This window comes from Canis aureus, chromosome 8 (genome assembly GCF_053574225.1).
Source record: "Canis aureus isolate CA01 chromosome 8, VMU_Caureus_v.1.0, whole genome shotgun sequence".
Lineage (NCBI taxonomy): Eukaryota > Metazoa > Chordata > Mammalia > Carnivora > Canidae > Canis > Canis aureus.
In genome coordinates this window covers 65,563,097-65,578,939 of record NC_135618.1, presented here as the reverse complement: position 1 = coordinate 65,578,939, position 15,843 = coordinate 65,563,097, and the positions used below count along the sequence as shown (strand labels likewise).

Here is a 15,843-nt window from a genome sequence, read left to right as displayed (position 1 = left end):
ACAGGAAAAAAAAAAAAATCCTGAAATTCGTAGAGAACTGTCAAGAATCCCAAATAGCCAAAACAATTTTGAGAAAGAAGAACAAGGCTGAAGGCCCCTTACTTCCTGGCTTCAAAGCTTATTACACAGCTACAGTAATCAAAATAGTATAGTACTGGCATAAAGACAGCTACAGACCCATGGAACTGAACAGAGAGCCCAGAAGGAAGCCCACACCTATGCAGTCAAGGGCACTGAGATTACACCATGGGGAAAGGTCATTCTGCTTGACAAATGGTGCCTGCAGAGGAATGAAAATTGGATGTTATCATATACCACAAACAAAAATCAAAATGGATTAAAAATTAAAACATAGGAAACTTCCTAACCTTTGGTCTCTGCAGTGATTTTGTGGATATAACACTAAAAGCACAGACAACAAAAACAGACAGATGGGACTGCATCAGATTGAAAATCCTTTGCACAGCAAGGAAACCATCAACAATGGAGAGGTAGCCTATGGAATGGGAGAAAGTAATTAATTAATACTACTTAATTATTACTAAATTAATACTTAAGGGTTAATATCTGTAATACTCTGATAAAGGGTTAATATCTAATACACAGCAACTCCTATAATTCAATAACAACCAATCAGAATTAAGCCAATTAAAAAATGGGCAAAAGACTTGAATAGACATTTCTTCAAAGAAGAACATACACATGGCCAACAGATACATGAAAAGGCACTCAGCATCACTCATCATCAGGGAAATGCAAATCAAAATCACAGTGAGGTCATTTTACACTTACTAGGATGCTCACTATCACAAAAAAGGAAAAAAGAAAATAGTGTTGATGGGAATGTAAAATGGTGCATCAAAGCAGTATTGAGTGTCCTCCAAAAATTAAAATTAGGGGCGCCTGACTGGCTCAGTTGGTGGAACGTGTGACTCTTGATCTCAAGGTTGTAAGTTCTAGCCCCACATTAGGTGTAGAGATCACTTAAAAATAAAATTCTGAGAACATTTTTGGGGGGAAAAGTAAAATCTTGGGGTGCCAGGGTGGCTTGGTTGGTTAAGTATCTGCCTCTTGATCTCAATTCAGGTCTCAATCTCAGGGTTGTAAGTTCAAGCCCCACATTGGGCTCCACACTGGATGTGGAGGTGGGGGATGGATAGATATATTGATAAAATTTGTTTTAAAAATCAAGGAATAGGGCAGCCCGGGTGGCTCAGCGGTTTAGCGCCGCCTTCAGCCCAGGGCCTGATCCTGGAGACCCGGGATCGAGTCCCATGTCGGGCTCCCTGCATGGAGCCTGCTTCTCTCCCTCTCCCTCTGCATGTGTCTCTTCCTCTCTCTCTCTCCCTCTCTCTGTCATGAATAAATAAATAAAATCCAAAAAAAAAAAAATCAAGGAATAAAACTGCTATACGATCCAGCAATCATACTTATGAGTATTTGTCGATTGAAAACAGGTTCTTGAAGAGCTATTTGTATTCATGTTCATTGCATTATTGTTCAGAATAGCCAAGATATGGAAGCAACATAAATATCTATCCGTGGATGAATGAGTAAAGAAAATGTCTTTCTATACGATGGAGCATTAGTCAAGATTTTAAAAGAAAGAAATCCCGTCATGCTACAACATGGGTGAACCTTTAGAACGTTATGTTAGTGAGATAAGCCCTTCACAAAAAAAAAATACCATATGATTCCATATACTGGAGGTATGTAGTCACTCACAGAAGCAGAAACTAGAATGGTGGTTGCCAGAGACCAGGAGAGGCAGAAAGAGGGAGCTGCCATGCAATAGATGTGGAATTTCAGTCACCTGAGATACAAAAGCTATTATATGCGTAGTTAGCAATACTGTACTCTACACTTGAAGATCTGTTCATAGGGCAGGTTTCATGTAAAGTGTTCCTTTTTTTTTTTTTTTAAGATTTTATTTATTTATTCATGAGAGAGAGAGAGAAAGGCGCACAGACACAGGAAGAAGCAGGCTACATGCAGGGAGCCTGACGTGGGACTCGATCCTAGGTCTCCAGGATCACACCCTGGGCCGAAGGTGGCACTAAACCGCTGAGCCACCCAGGCTGCCCTAAAGTGTTCTTTTAACACAACAAAAAAGAGAGCTGATGGTTCGTTGTGTCTTTTTCTTCTGCCAAGATGAACATGTAGAAATAAGTCTCTGTTTTGAGCTACTGAAGTTTGAGTCTATTCCAACAACATAACCTAGCATGTGCTGACTGATACAGATCATGAGAACCAAAATGGATGATGGGGGTGGAGAAAAGGAGCAGATTTGAAGAGTAAGAGTAATGAGAAGATAGGATTAGAAGGAGAAATTCTGACTAGAGGTGGGGAGAAGTCCCGATGACTGACTTCTCTGGTTTGGTCCACTAAGTAGGTAATGATGCTATTCACATACAATTGCAAATAGAATAGAAAAAGAGGGGTGTCTGGGTGGCTTAGTCAGTTAAGCATCCAACACTTGATTGGTTCAGGTTGTGATCTCAGGGTCATGGGATCAAGTCCCACATTGGGATCCACACTGGGCATGGAGCCTGCTTAGGATTCTCTCCCTCTCTTACCTCTCCCCTCCCCTCTCTCAAAAAAAAAAAAAAAAAAAAGACAAATAGAAAAAGATTCCAGGAGAAAAGAAATTCGGTTGATTCTGTTTTAGACATGTAGAGTTTTGAGGATGGAGGTACTCTATGTGTATGTCTTGCTTATGCCTAGCACATAGTAGGTGCTCAGTAATTACTTAGAAAGTGACTGGGGTGAGGAACATGAGGCAAGATGTAGCCTAGAGGAAAACTTTGTAGTCAGGAGTAAGAAGCATTGGAAGGAGGGAACCATGGTGACAGGGAATGAGCTGGGAGCACGGAAAGCCTATGGCAGGGCATCCAGGAAGTAGATCACAGGAGTTAGAGTGCTTATAGCATTTTGATTTAGAATCACCTCAAATTCATTAGATGAGTTTGGGGAAATTCTTATCATTAAAGTCAGTCCTAATAAGTTCAAATTTTATATTTCCATATATTTCCATTTATGTCCCTTAGTAACATTTTCCAGTAAAAAGAATGCATCATAAGATGTTCTCAATGAATTGTGCTTCAGAACTTGACCGTCCCTGAAGATGAGAGCATCCACATTCTGGATACTTTTCACCATTAGGGTAAGGTTTGCAGAGTTTATTTAGCCCACCATGAAAAATAAAGTAAAACTGTCTTGGGAACCTGAGGCAGGGACAGAGGGTCCTTCACCAGGAGGGGAGAGTTCACTCACCTCATCATTAGAACTAAGCTGGTCCCTCCTTATTAGGTGCTATGGAGAGGAGTCACCACGAGATGGCACTGGTACTCCACGAACAGTTCTCTGGAGCATTTCAGAAGTATGTCAGTCAGCAAGACACTCTCATAAACAGAATTCTTTTAGGCTTAGTACCAAAGCAAACCACTATGTGCATTCAGAATTTAATAGCAGAGATGTCGTGTTTTTAGAACCTATGCATTTACCTTTTCAATTACACGAATTCTCCTTATGACGTTGTTTCTTTTCAACTAGGTAGCTAAACCAATCATTAATCCTTGAGGATTGCTAATGTTTTAAGAAATAAGCCACAAACTGATTTTGGCCCATGTGAGACTAAGGGCATCTGCTTCCTCATTGCAGTGTCTTTGCCAGTAATCTAAGCTCCGGTTAGATTTCCAGGAACTTGTCACTCCAGATGAGGCGTTTATATTAATGCATTATCTAGAGGCAGGCTTGAATGCCTGGAATCATTCCTCTAAAATCCCTTAAGAGAATAAGATACTGTATCTTTGATGAAATGGGGAGAGAGTCTTTGTTTCATTGATATGATGGAATGCTTTTGTCAAGGCCCTCTGCGCCCTGTGTGTTCACAGATAAAGGATTCATCCAGTTTGTTTTCAGCATGCTGTTTTTAGGAACGAATTGAAAATGTTTGGTGTGGGACTGCAGAGTGTTAGATAAAAGGAGATTTGAAAGCAGTGCTTCTGGAATATTTATTCTGAGGGTCAGAATTTCCCTGTTGAGTCTTTCTCTACCTTTCCAAAACCATAGCTTTGCTCCATAAATTCAGAGGTTTGTACATGGAGCTTTCCAGAAAGGTGGCCAGAGCTACAAGGTGGAGGTTTAAGTCTATTCATGAAGTAAGCGCTAAAGGAGGGAAACCCATTGGGTGTAAGACTTTAGGCAAAAAGAACTGTGAAGGACACCTGGCTTGGTGTTCCTTAGTGAAGCCAAGAGAGTGAGTGTGGCTGTACAACCACTTGTCTTTTCCCGGTGTCACTTGTACTTGTTTTCCTTTGTCTCTCTCACCATTTTTCCCTGTGTTTCTCATTTCTCTTTCTTACTCTTTTTCTACTGTTTCCAGGCCCTATCTTATCCTTTGTAGCATTCAGTGTTACCGACTCTACAGCAGTGAAATATAACCAAAATTCACATCTGCAGTGAACCAGTTTGTTGCTAAAAAACAGGCATCTGCAGCCGCCTACAGTAGCTGAATGGCTGCGTGCAGAGAATGTAAATGAGCCTGGACCAGCTGTCAGTGCCAGGGCGGCTCCAGCTGTGACAGTGGACGGTTGGCACTTATTAGCAGCACTATAATTTGAGGCCCAGCCAGTCAGCTGACTCCTGTGCTGAGCATAGGCATTTACATTTATCTAGATATGAATGAAGCTTGATCCTCTTGTCCCCACTATCAGGGAGGATCTTTATTCAGGAAGTTATGTTGACAAGAAACAAATGGGTAACAAAAGGATTTTTAAGTCCCAGAATGAGGGCTTTTTCACTGGCATGGAAGTCCATGCTTCATAATGCAAGTCCACAAAAGAAGTGGGGTGGGGTGGGAATTCCCTCTCAGGAATTTGGCCTGCCCCTACTCACAAGGTGAATCACTTCCTTCAGAGCTGGAGGGTTTTGGCAAAATAGCTTAAGACCGCAGGCTGCATGGTATGCACCCATGTTGGATAAGTACCTCACAGGGCTCTCAGCTCCCTGTGTTCCCCACAGCCACCCGAAATAAATGGCCATGGAGGTGTGGAGTGATAGTATCTACCCAGTGGTGAGAACCCAGAGGGAGGCTTCCCGGCCTCAGACATAATGCCAGAGTAGATCCTAAGCAGCATCCCTGTGAGCCATCCTCCAGTCAGGCACAGAGCAGAGCTGGCATCGTGGCAATGAGCTTTCAGGATCTAACTCTATTTTTGACTTAATGTTTTTGTCACTTTTCAGTTTTTAAAATTCCTCATAGCAGACAGCATAGTGAATGTGTTCATCATAGGCTTTTTGATCCTTAGGAGATTCTGGCTGATAATTCATTACTTGACATCTTAACACATCTAACACTAGGAATAGAGAACCTGATTCTCTCAGTGTGTGTGTGTTCCCAAGAATAAAAACAACAAAAGGCAGAATATTGCTTACCTCTTTTCCTTCCCAACCTTCCCAATAAAAGTCCTATAAATACCGTATTTGTTGTTTGCACACTTATTCAAAAGGGAGATAGACATCTACCTAAGGGGAGGAAGGGTAAAATATATACATAAGTACATAGGAGGCACCTGGTTAGCTCAGTCAGTAGAGCTTGCAACTTTTCATCTTGGGGTCGTAAGTTTAAGCCCCTCGTTGGGCGTAGAGGTTGTTCAAAAATAAAAAAATCTTTAAAAATATACGTATAACACACATATACACAAATATATACCTACAAGTAAAACACAAAAGCCAATATGAATAAAACACTTATTTTTGCTTCCCTTTAGCCCTACAGGAGTAGTTTTTATTCTTATATTTCATGTTTTCTGTCACTTGATATTGGGCACTGAGTGGTGAAAACAACCTCCTCTCCTTCCTGGCCTGCCTTAGAGGAGGCTAGGAGGCTGGTAAGGGGGCACCAGCAGTGCTTCCAGAGCTGCCCCTCCAGAGGGCTGGCGCAACCACTTCTCCCCTGGAAACTCAGGTTAGCACTGCCTCTCTAGCAGGCAGAAGAGTGCATTTCAGAGCCGAAGTGGTCCAAGACAGGCTGAGCTGTTGGTGTGGACTTGGGTGTTCACTTCTTTTCTCGTCCCCCCACCCCCACCCCCCGGAGGTGGGCATTACTTTGCCTTGCCCCCAGAGAACATTCTGGTGCTTCTTTTCTCACCCAGGGAAGCTACTCTAGATGGTTAAAATGTTACCCCCTTCCAGGAGACAAATCACAGAACTTCTTGTTGAAAATGAAGAGGCTTTGTGTCCCTCCTCTGTCAGCAGTGCTCAACCACTTACGCTGGTTGTGAGTTGTGAGTGTTGAGATTTCTCTTGAGGAGCACTGTGTGAGAAGTATTCACTGACGTGCTGTTCTGGACCCGGCACTGGGCTGGGCGCTGCAAAGCTGCAAGTGGCAAGGTGCCTATGGCCATTACCTTTGCTACAGCTCAGGAGACAGTCTGGCGTCATAGGGAACACAGGAGATTTTGATATTAAACCGGCTCATGCTTTCCTTCCAGCTCTTCCATTTCTTGGCTTTGAGACTTAGGGTAAATACATCTCCTCCCTGAGCCACAGTTTTTTCATCTGTACAGTGAGAATGGTTGCACCTACCTTGCAGACTACTGGGGAAAGTCAGTGATGCGTCCACTGGGTCTCATAAAGTGAGGGCAGAGGAGTCAACAGCCTAAGATAGGAGAAGCATGTGCTCCAGTGCCTGCACATCTGAGGTCAGGAAACAGCTGCCGCACAGGAAAGGTGGAGACTGATGCCAACAGTGCGTGCAGGTGAGGAATACCTAGAAAGGAGGACCCTCTCCCAGATTTGTAAAATCTCCTGCAGGAGTGTGGGATTCCCCTAACATGGGCAGATGTAAGGTCCCATGAGGAACCAAAAAATGACTCCTCACATACCTTACTTAGCCTTTCAGATCATGTACTCAGAAAACTTTTTTTTTTTTTTAAAGATTCTATTTATCTATTCATAAGAGAGACAGAGAAAGGCAAATACATAGAGAAGCAGGCTGTCTGCAGGAAGTCCGATGTGGGACTCAGTGCCAGGACCCCAGGACCATGACCTGAGAGCCAAAGGCAGACACGCTCAACCACTGAGCCACCCAGGTGCCCCGAAAACTCATTTATTACTAGCATGCCACAGTGGAAAGGGGATAGGTTTTTTTAAGCTAAATTTTGTGCTAATACTTTCTGTAAGAAATGGTAGCTGTCACTTCAGCCCACATCATTCAGGTTCAGAGAAGGACCTCCGCTACCTTGGGGAGAACTGTGTCCTAATTGAAGGCTACCCATGGGTCTGCCCTGTGAGTCTCAGTTGCTTGGTCCACAGCACTGCTGTGTGACGACCTCTTCTTGGGTTTCTCATTGATACATTTTTTTATTTATCCCTGTCTGAAAGGATTGGCATCTCAGGGAATAATATTTAAAGAGATGAATGTAGGAAGGACCTAGAAAAACGATAGTACTTTTTGCTAGAGAACTCAGAATTAGTCACAAAGTGAAGATAAAAAGTCCATGGTTAGTCTCCATGACTCACGGGTTATGTTTTTTGTCTTCTCGGGAAGGTGCTCATCTTTGAATCTTGACCATTCCACCAACCCCTATTGTAGCAGGCAGGCCTGGAGGTCAGGGTTGCTCACCTTTCACTGTCCTTGTAGTAAAAGGACATATTTCCTTGTCTCTCTTTTGTTTGAGTTTCTACTAAGATACATTGTCTGTGGTATGTAAAGAAAGAGACTGTGAATTAACAGACTTGTATGGGCACTTCAGCCTAGCCCTGTTCACAAACCATATAGGAATCATAAGCTTTAAGTGCCTCTTTCTGGAAACCACACATTATTTGTTTAGTGCCTTCATATATTTTGTTAAAATAACTTAATGGCTTTTGTGTGTGTGCCTGTGGCCTCATCAAAGGAGAGATGCATTTTGATTCACAGTGTTTAGAAATCTTCATGTTAAAAAATCCCTCAGGAATTGATATCTACAAAATATCTCTTTATAGTCATTTGCCTTTTTTTTTTATCTATTCACTAATTGTGTGACCAGGTGTCAGCATTTTGATTTAATTTGTTTTACCAAAAAGAAAAAAAAAATTGTTTTACCAGTTCTCATTGCAGTGTCCTTGGGAGGAGTATGTATGTGCATCACACGTGCATGCATGTGTGTGCATCTATGTGTTGGAGCATAATGCCTTCATGTCCCCTCTTTGCGTTCTCTGCACAGAACACTGCAGGGCTTCCACCCTTGCAGGTAGAAGAGAAATTGTTGCTATGGTAATAACAGAGGCATGAAAACACCCCATCTCCCTGTGGGTGTCTGTGTCAGGGAGGAGGAATGTGGGCAAGGGAAACAGGAGCAAAGAGGAATGCTTAAAGCATAGAGCAGAGCTGTTGCAGGGTGAAATTTCTCGTGTGTGCTGTTGGATTCAAGGTCATTTTCCTATTGCTGTGTAGTGCCTGAGCAATGTAAATGGTGTTTTACCATTCAGTGTCCTCCCTGACTTTGAAACAAACATACAGAGAATGAGAAGAACCTCTGTCACCTCTCTAGTCCCCAGAGGCTGCATGGCCACCTCCAGGACCACGATTAGAAATGCGTGTCTGTATCTGTCTGCCAGTTTACTGTTTTAAGTGGGATTAACCGCCCAGACCCAGCACCCATTGCCCTTCATCTCCACTGTCACAGGAGCCAGACCTGCCATCTCTCGAAACTGAATGGCAGCTATGTGCTCTGTATCTGCACCACATATTAATGCTCCATGAGTAAACAGGCTCAGAATGACCTTGGTGACTAAGATCAGTGCTGACAAACTAAGTCCAGTCTGCCAAGGTCAGGGTAAGAAGCACAACCACAATTCTTGTGTCATTCTATCAGAAAGAGCAAAGGTGGTCGTCGGGGTCCTGTGAGGTGGGGGTTTGGTACCTTGTTAAACAGGCAGATGTTGAGGGGCATGCCAGTAGAGCTCTTACCAGTAGTCTCTCTTAGGGACTTCTGCTCCTTCTCTGGTCAGTCACAGCTAGCAGATAACAATATCAGGAGTTAAAATCCAGGGATGCCTTACTTGGTATTGTGCAGCTTTAGGTGTGATTTGGGTATGTGGTTTTAGGAGTCCTTATCTTTTGGAGATACTAATGAAATGATGTGCCTCTGAGATTTGCTTTAAAATTACACTGGGCGGGACCCCTGGGTGGCTCAGCGGTTGAGCGTCTGCCTTTGGCTCAGGGCATGATCCCAAGATCCAGGATCGAGTCCCACATCGGGCTCCTCTTGGGGAGCCTGCTTCTCCCTCTGCCTGTGTCTCTGCTTCTCTCATGAATAAATAAATAAAATCTTAAAAAAAAATAAAATAAAATTACACTGGGCAAGAGGATGGGAGAGTAGATGGAGTACAAAAAGTTGATTGGCCCTGAGATGATCCTTATTAAGCCTGACAGATGGGTATGTGGAGACCCATCACTCATGTTTATTGCCTACTTTTTTATATATTTAAATTTTTTCTTAATAAAAAGTTAATTTTAAAAATACCATATTAAAAACTAGTTTCACTTAGCTTTTCTGTATCTGTGTTCTTACCTACTTCATTGCTTTGAAGGCATCTTACTCTTGGGAACTGGAAAGACCCTTACTCAGGTGTCCAATTCTGTAGCATGGTCACTTTTTTTAAGAGAGGAGTAAAATTTGTTACATAATAGGAAAAATGTCAGCAGCTCTTTGTGGGAAGATAAAAGGGCTGATCATCTTGGAGGAGGGAAGGCTTAGTGTGTGTGTGTGTGTGTGTGGTTTCTCTGTTCGTGTAAGATTCTTCTGTAGGAGTGGTAGGGACCTACTGTTTTCCAGCTTCCCTGAATAAAAAGACTTCAGCTACCCAGGAATTCAAGATCGCTCCCAGGAATTCCAAGATCACTAGACTATAATGTAACCAGTGAAACGGGTTCTGGGAACCTGGGGCCCTGTGCCAGGGCCCTGCTGGAGGCTTTTGGACAACTTTGGATAGACTCCTTTCTCTGGAATGACTTCCAGCATATGGTGCAGCTTCAAGGCCAGAGAAGAGACTAGATGACCTTTCAAGTGTCCTTCCAGTCCAAAGTCCCTGGTTTCCAATACTGAGGGTTTTCAAACTGGTGTTGGTATTTGCTTTTCAAAGAGAGACAGACTGAGTTTCTCATATCAAATCCCTATAGCCTCATAAAAGCACTTTTCAGTTTTATTTTCCATCAGAAATTCCTATGAAAAGCATTTGAAGTTTCAAAAGCTCCCTACACCCAAGAAGCTGATTGAGATTTTAGCCCAGAGAGTGACGTAGATCACAACTTTTTCTTCTCTTATCTTTGACTACAGTTTTCCTTTTCCCTTCCTCTCTCCTCTTCAATGAGATTTTGCTGCTCTAAACATCTCCAGTTGCCACAATCTTAAGCTCCCAGCCCTCTCCCCTCCCATAAAAGCTGCCGCCTCTTCTCTCCCAGGGCTGGTGCCCACTCTGACCTCCCCTTAGCTCTCTCAGCAACAGTTTTCTCTCCAGGCAGGGGTTACCCCCCACCCCCGAGCCTCTGTCACCATGGCCCTGTCTGCTGTGCAATTCTTCTTTTGGACTCACTCCTTCCTAAAACTTTTGCCTTGCTATAGTTGTGTGGAAGCCAATGAGGCTTTTGTGCCCCATTCTCCCTACATTTCTTCTGTCTTCTCTAAACATGTTCCTTAGCTGCTCGCTCAGCATAGGCTTGCTCAGCATACAGGCTGATGGACTTTGATTGGAATTTGGTCATTTGTTTAGCAGATTTTTTTTTTAGCATTACTATGTCCGAAGAAATACAAGAGTCAGTGACAGCCCTACACTGAGATCTAGGTCAGGAAGGCCAGCTCCTTGTGCAGACAGCTAAGTAGTAGATGGTGATGGGGACTACTGGAGGGAGCCAGGGGAGGGGACAGTCTGGAAACACTTTGTGGGAGAACTAGATCTTGGCCTGACAGTTCTAACAGGTAGACCGGTATTCCTGGCCAGGGAGTGACTCAGACAGAACTGTTCAGAGGTCAGCCAGTAGATGTGTGTAACAGAGCAGGAGAGAAGTAGACTACAGATAGAAAAGGGCTGTGCAAAACAGGGGCCTGACTCTTGATCCCAGACCCCCCCACACACACATACACACAGCTCTTGTGACCCTGATGTAGGGATGATGTAGGAATGGTATGATCAAAGTGCTGGTGGGAGGATGGATGGGCCTTGTAGAGCCATGAAAGAGGGCATGGGGGTGGGGAGAGGCTGGAACATCTGGTCTCTTCTGGTGACGTAGCAACCCGAGACCTGGGAATGCACAGTGGTCTCATGGTCCTTGGTTAACAAACCCTCTAGTCCCAAAGCCCATTTGTACAGTGCTGTGGACATGTGCTAGCATTCTTTTAGTCTTCTCCAGAAGGCCTCAGTGTGAGTGAATTGGCCTAGGGAAACACCAGTCTTCTGGGGCTGACTGGGGTGCCAGGCCAGAAGGGAGAGACAGCAGCAGTTAAGAGTGGTGGTAGAGGCAGACAGTCCAAGGTTGGCAGTGGACACATCCTAGGCACACATGTGCAGGAGGCCAGCAGTCCCTGGAGTACACCCCCCTCTTGGTAGTGGAGGTGGGATTGGGGGTGCTGTGGTAGAGGGGTCCACAGTGCTGGCTACTGCAAAACCAGACACATGGCTCCTCCTATAGTGACTGCTGCTTTGCTACATTTCCAGCTGTTTTTTTAGTCCTTGGATGCTTTAAATATGGAAGAAACCATGTAACCATCACAAGTTTTTCCCCACCCATTTAAAAAAGGCTTGTTTTCCAGCTGAAAGCATGTTGGATAAGCTTAATTTCTCTCGCTCAGATAAGCTTAATTTCCCTAACTCCGATGTGCATACAGAGAATTGCCTAATTCTCCTTTTGCAACATGTTTTCCCAGCTGCTGTGAGGCCTGTTTTTTTTTTTTGTTTTTTTTTTTTCCTGTGGGCCTCCTGACAGAAATGCAAACAATTTAAGGCCCTCTGGTACCAACTGCTGTTTGTTACCCCAGGGACTTGGATATTGGTGTGTTTTCCCAGGAATGTATTTATCTGGAGTCAGTGGCTACTCCTCCATCCCTCTGAACCATGCAGGAGACAGGGAATGGCCTGGGCTGGGCTTCAGCAACAGCTGCAGCCCCTCCTTCAAGCAAGGTCACCTCCCTGCCCAGCTCCAGTCCCACAACCTCATTGTGCAAGGAAATGAAGCTGTTCCTTGGATGCAGTCTGATTGGAAACATGTTTTCTGGAGCACCTCTGCTTAGATCTTCCAGCAGAACACAAACGGCCTTTTTAAACCTTGTTTTGTAAAAAGTGCATCTCCACCAAAATAAGACTTGACACTCTTCATAAATAAACACATCCCTTTGCAGGCAGAGCAAGGAAGGAATGCATCTGGGAGCAGTTTGGCTGGGGTTTGCTTTTCCCCTGCTGAATGCCTGGCGTGCACTGTCCATCCAAGGGTGGCTGAGAGGAGAACACTCTATTCTGTTGCTGCCAAAACCACAACAAATGACAACTTTCCGTTCTGTCATCTCTCTCGGCTCCACTGCTGGGCAAGCAATTCATTTTTCTACCATAAAAGGGCAATGAAGCTTGTGTAGAGCCATGGTTCTTCTGCACTGCAGTGAGAAAGCAGAAGACAGCCAGGGAGAGAGCACAGTGGTGCTTTTGCCGGGCACACCTCCTACTTAGGCCAGGCTGCAGGGTGGCGGCAGTAGTCAGAGCTGAGAGTGGGAGGCATGCCATCTGATTGGGCAGGGTGAGGTCAGAACAGGCGTGGGTATCCTTGGCATCTTATGCTCATATGGTGGGAATATGAATGCGTAGTTCAAACCCTGTTCGGAGAAGCTACGCTGAGCCTGCCTACAGGTAGTTCTGTAATACTGGCATCTGGTTTTCTCAATTTGTAATTTCAGGTGCTAGATTTATAAAGGATACCTGGGAGACCGTATAGCCCCGACACCTTCATTGTGGAGATAAAAGGAAGAGGTTAATATAGCTTGAGGAAATTACCCAATTTCTGTCTTTCAGTTATACATGGGCTCTGGATTCAGGGATAGCTCTCTAACTGTATATGTCCTCAGTTGTCCATCCGTATACAGTTTGCCTCTGCTAATGGTGGGCCATAGAGACCCAGACTAATAGAAATACAGTTTTGTTCTGTTTTGTTTTAAGATTTTATTTATTTATTTATTCATGAGAGAGACAGAGAGGCAGAGACCTAGGCCGAGGGAGAAGCAGGCTTCCAGCAGGGGAGCCCAATGCAGAACTTGATCCTGAAACCCCAGGATCATGCCCTGAGCATCCCGAAATACAGTTCTTAATTGGTGGATTTATGTGTCAGTCAGCCAGAGCCTTCCAAAAAGTATCTATCCTTTGTAATGTTGTTAGCTGTAAGATTCATGGACTCTAGGTGATTGTAAATAAATGTTCAGAATCATAGGAGTAGGTAGAAAGCAAACTTTTAGCTATTTTGACAACATTAGAGTGGCTACAAAATTCCCACCCCGTAACAGCCTGGTGAAGAAACCAGAATACCATCTCAGCATACATTGAGCAGGAGCCCCATGCCACAATATGGCCGCCTGCGCAGACCTCTGCCCTGGGCCTCTGCCTTCTCTCAGAGTGCCCACTGCCCTAGAAAGAGCATGTTCTCAGATTGAGCCAGGAACTGTGCCCACATCTTTTTGCCTGGCTCCTGCAAAAGTTTTCCTGTAAAGAAGGACTAAGGACTAAGTTTTGTCATTTATACTTACCTTAACCCTTTTTTTTTTTTTTTTTTAATTTTCATTGATTGGAGTGAGAGGAGCATGCATGAGCAGGGGAAGAACAGAAAAGGAGAGGGACAAGCAGATTCCCTGCTGAGATTAGAACGCTACTCAGGGCTCAATCCCAGGACCCTGAGATCATGACCTGAGCCACATGCTTAACTGACTAAGCCCCCCAGGCGCCCCTACACTTACCTTAAGTCTTAACTGTACATCTGATTTCATAGTGGATGTTGGAACTGAACCAGGCACATTCTTCAGGGAATAAAAACCATGTCCAAAAATCTTGCTGATCTGAAAATTTGGGAAGAAAGCAAGGATTTTCAAGTTTAAACTTTATTACCCAAATAGAACTGGTGGTCAGGATAGATTCTCAGCTCATTGGCTCAGAATCAAAAGTTAACTCAGAAGTCATTCCTGGAAGAGAATATCACTGAGCAGAGATGGCAGAAAGAAGTTCAGTATAATGATTCAGTATCACATTCCTAGACCTTGTTGGAAACTATAGGATTAGTTTAAGGACGCCTGAATGGTTCATTGGTTGAGCGTCTGCCTTTGGTTCAGGATGTGATCCTAGGGTCCTGGGATCGAGTCCCATGTCTGGTTCCCCACAGGGAGCCTGCTTCTTTCTCGACTTGTGTCTCTGCCTCTCTCTTTGTGTCCCTCATGAATAAATAAATAAAGTCTTTTTAAAAATTATATATATATATATATATATATATATATACATATATATATATATGATTAGTTTAAACCTTAATGTTTAAGCAAATAAAGCAATTAGGTAGGCAGTGGTAAAATGGAGTATTTACACAATTCTTTTTTAGCATGACTTGTCTAAATTCTTTTTTTTTGTCAGCAATGTATAAGTAAATATCTTCTTAATCTATTAAAGAACTGATTGGTGTATTTTTCCCTGTTACTTCTCAATATCCTCACTGCCGTGGGAATAAACAAAATAACACCCAAAAGAATTTGTCTCCACTGCCTGTCACACTCAGTCTTTGTAGAAACTTTGAAGCCTTTGTTGTCAGCAGCAGCAAGAGAATTTCATCTTACAGAACACTTATTAAGTGCAATTTTTATAAGGCTAATTTCTCAAGCAAATAGCATTTCCTTCTTGGATGTAGCCTCTCCCTCCCATCCATCACTGTCTACGCATGCCTGGGCGTCCTGGCCATGTGGTGACCAGCTTAGAGACAGCAGCCTGCTCACTTCCTAATTTGGTCACAGTATGCTTCAGGCAGCCTTGCCAAACTTAGAAAAACACAAACACAGGGAGTAGCTTTGATATAGCAAAGGGGGATTTCCTCTTATCAGAAGACCTACAGTTCGCCTCTTGCTTCCTCTGAAAAGAGGAAGTGACACTTTGGGAGGTTATAGCTCACCCTGAAGTTCCCTCTTTAAGCCGCCTCCTCCATGCTGACCTCTTCCCAGCTCGTTGCTGCTCGTCTCTTCCTCAGCTATCTTAATGCCTCTCAGCATTTACAGAGTTTAATTTTATTCTTAAGGAATACAAGGAATTTTAAGGAGTAAGGAATTTTCCACTTGAATGTTCATCAACAGGAAACAAGTTAAATATATTTTGGTGCAGGCATACAGTGGCACACACCAGGGGATGGCAGGCTTGTGCTATGAAGGGCACAATAGCAGGCAGTTGAGGCTTTTCTAACCATATAGTCTGTCACAGCAACTCCATCCTGCCTTTGTAGCTCACAACTAACCCTGGACAATGTAGAACAAATGAACATGACTGTGATCCAGGAAGATCATGTTCATAAAAACAGGCAGCCGGTCAGATATGGCCCATGAACTCCAGTCAGCCAGCCCATGGTGTACCATAAGATCTAAAAGGATGATATGGGTCCAGTAGTGCCAACAGGGAACTGCACCCAATATGTTGTTAGGTGAAAAAAGCCAGATATAGAGCAGCGGGTGGGTCTCAGATGAGCACAGGAGAGGTGTGCTGACATGTACAGGAAATCCATGCGGAAAGGCAGTTTCTTGCACTGATCCCCAGGAGTTGCCTTAGTGGAGGCCCACTGGGGGTGGGAGGGGGTCATGC

At 43.9% G+C, this 15,843-nt stretch overlaps 1 protein-coding gene and 1 long non-coding RNA gene across 14 annotated transcripts in view; one reads left to right on the top strand and one right to left on the bottom strand.

The window, feature by feature from the left end:
- LOC144319499 (uncharacterized) overlaps positions 1-15,264 on the bottom strand; it is a 39,053-nt gene extending 23,789 nt beyond the window's left edge. For 2 of the 7 annotated variants that reach the window (XR_013385311.1, XR_013385317.1), the window contains exons 1-4: positions 8,090-8,226; positions 5,437-5,526; positions 3,274-3,363; positions 369-496 (exon numbers count right to left, since the gene is read on the bottom strand). This is a non-coding gene — a long non-coding RNA (uncharacterized LOC144319499). Of the gene's footprint in view, positions 1-368; positions 497-3,273; positions 3,364-5,436; positions 5,527-6,588; positions 6,662-7,524; positions 7,703-8,089; positions 8,228-13,973; positions 14,073-15,166 lie in introns of those variants that run through there. The other 5 variants (XR_013385312.1, XR_013385313.1, XR_013385314.1 and 2 more) reach the window with 4 other exon arrangements.
- The window catches only part of RNF216 (ring finger protein 216), a 161,203-nt gene that overhangs the window by 68,183 nt on the left and 77,177 nt on the right, over positions 1-15,843 (top strand). The window lies entirely within an intron of this gene.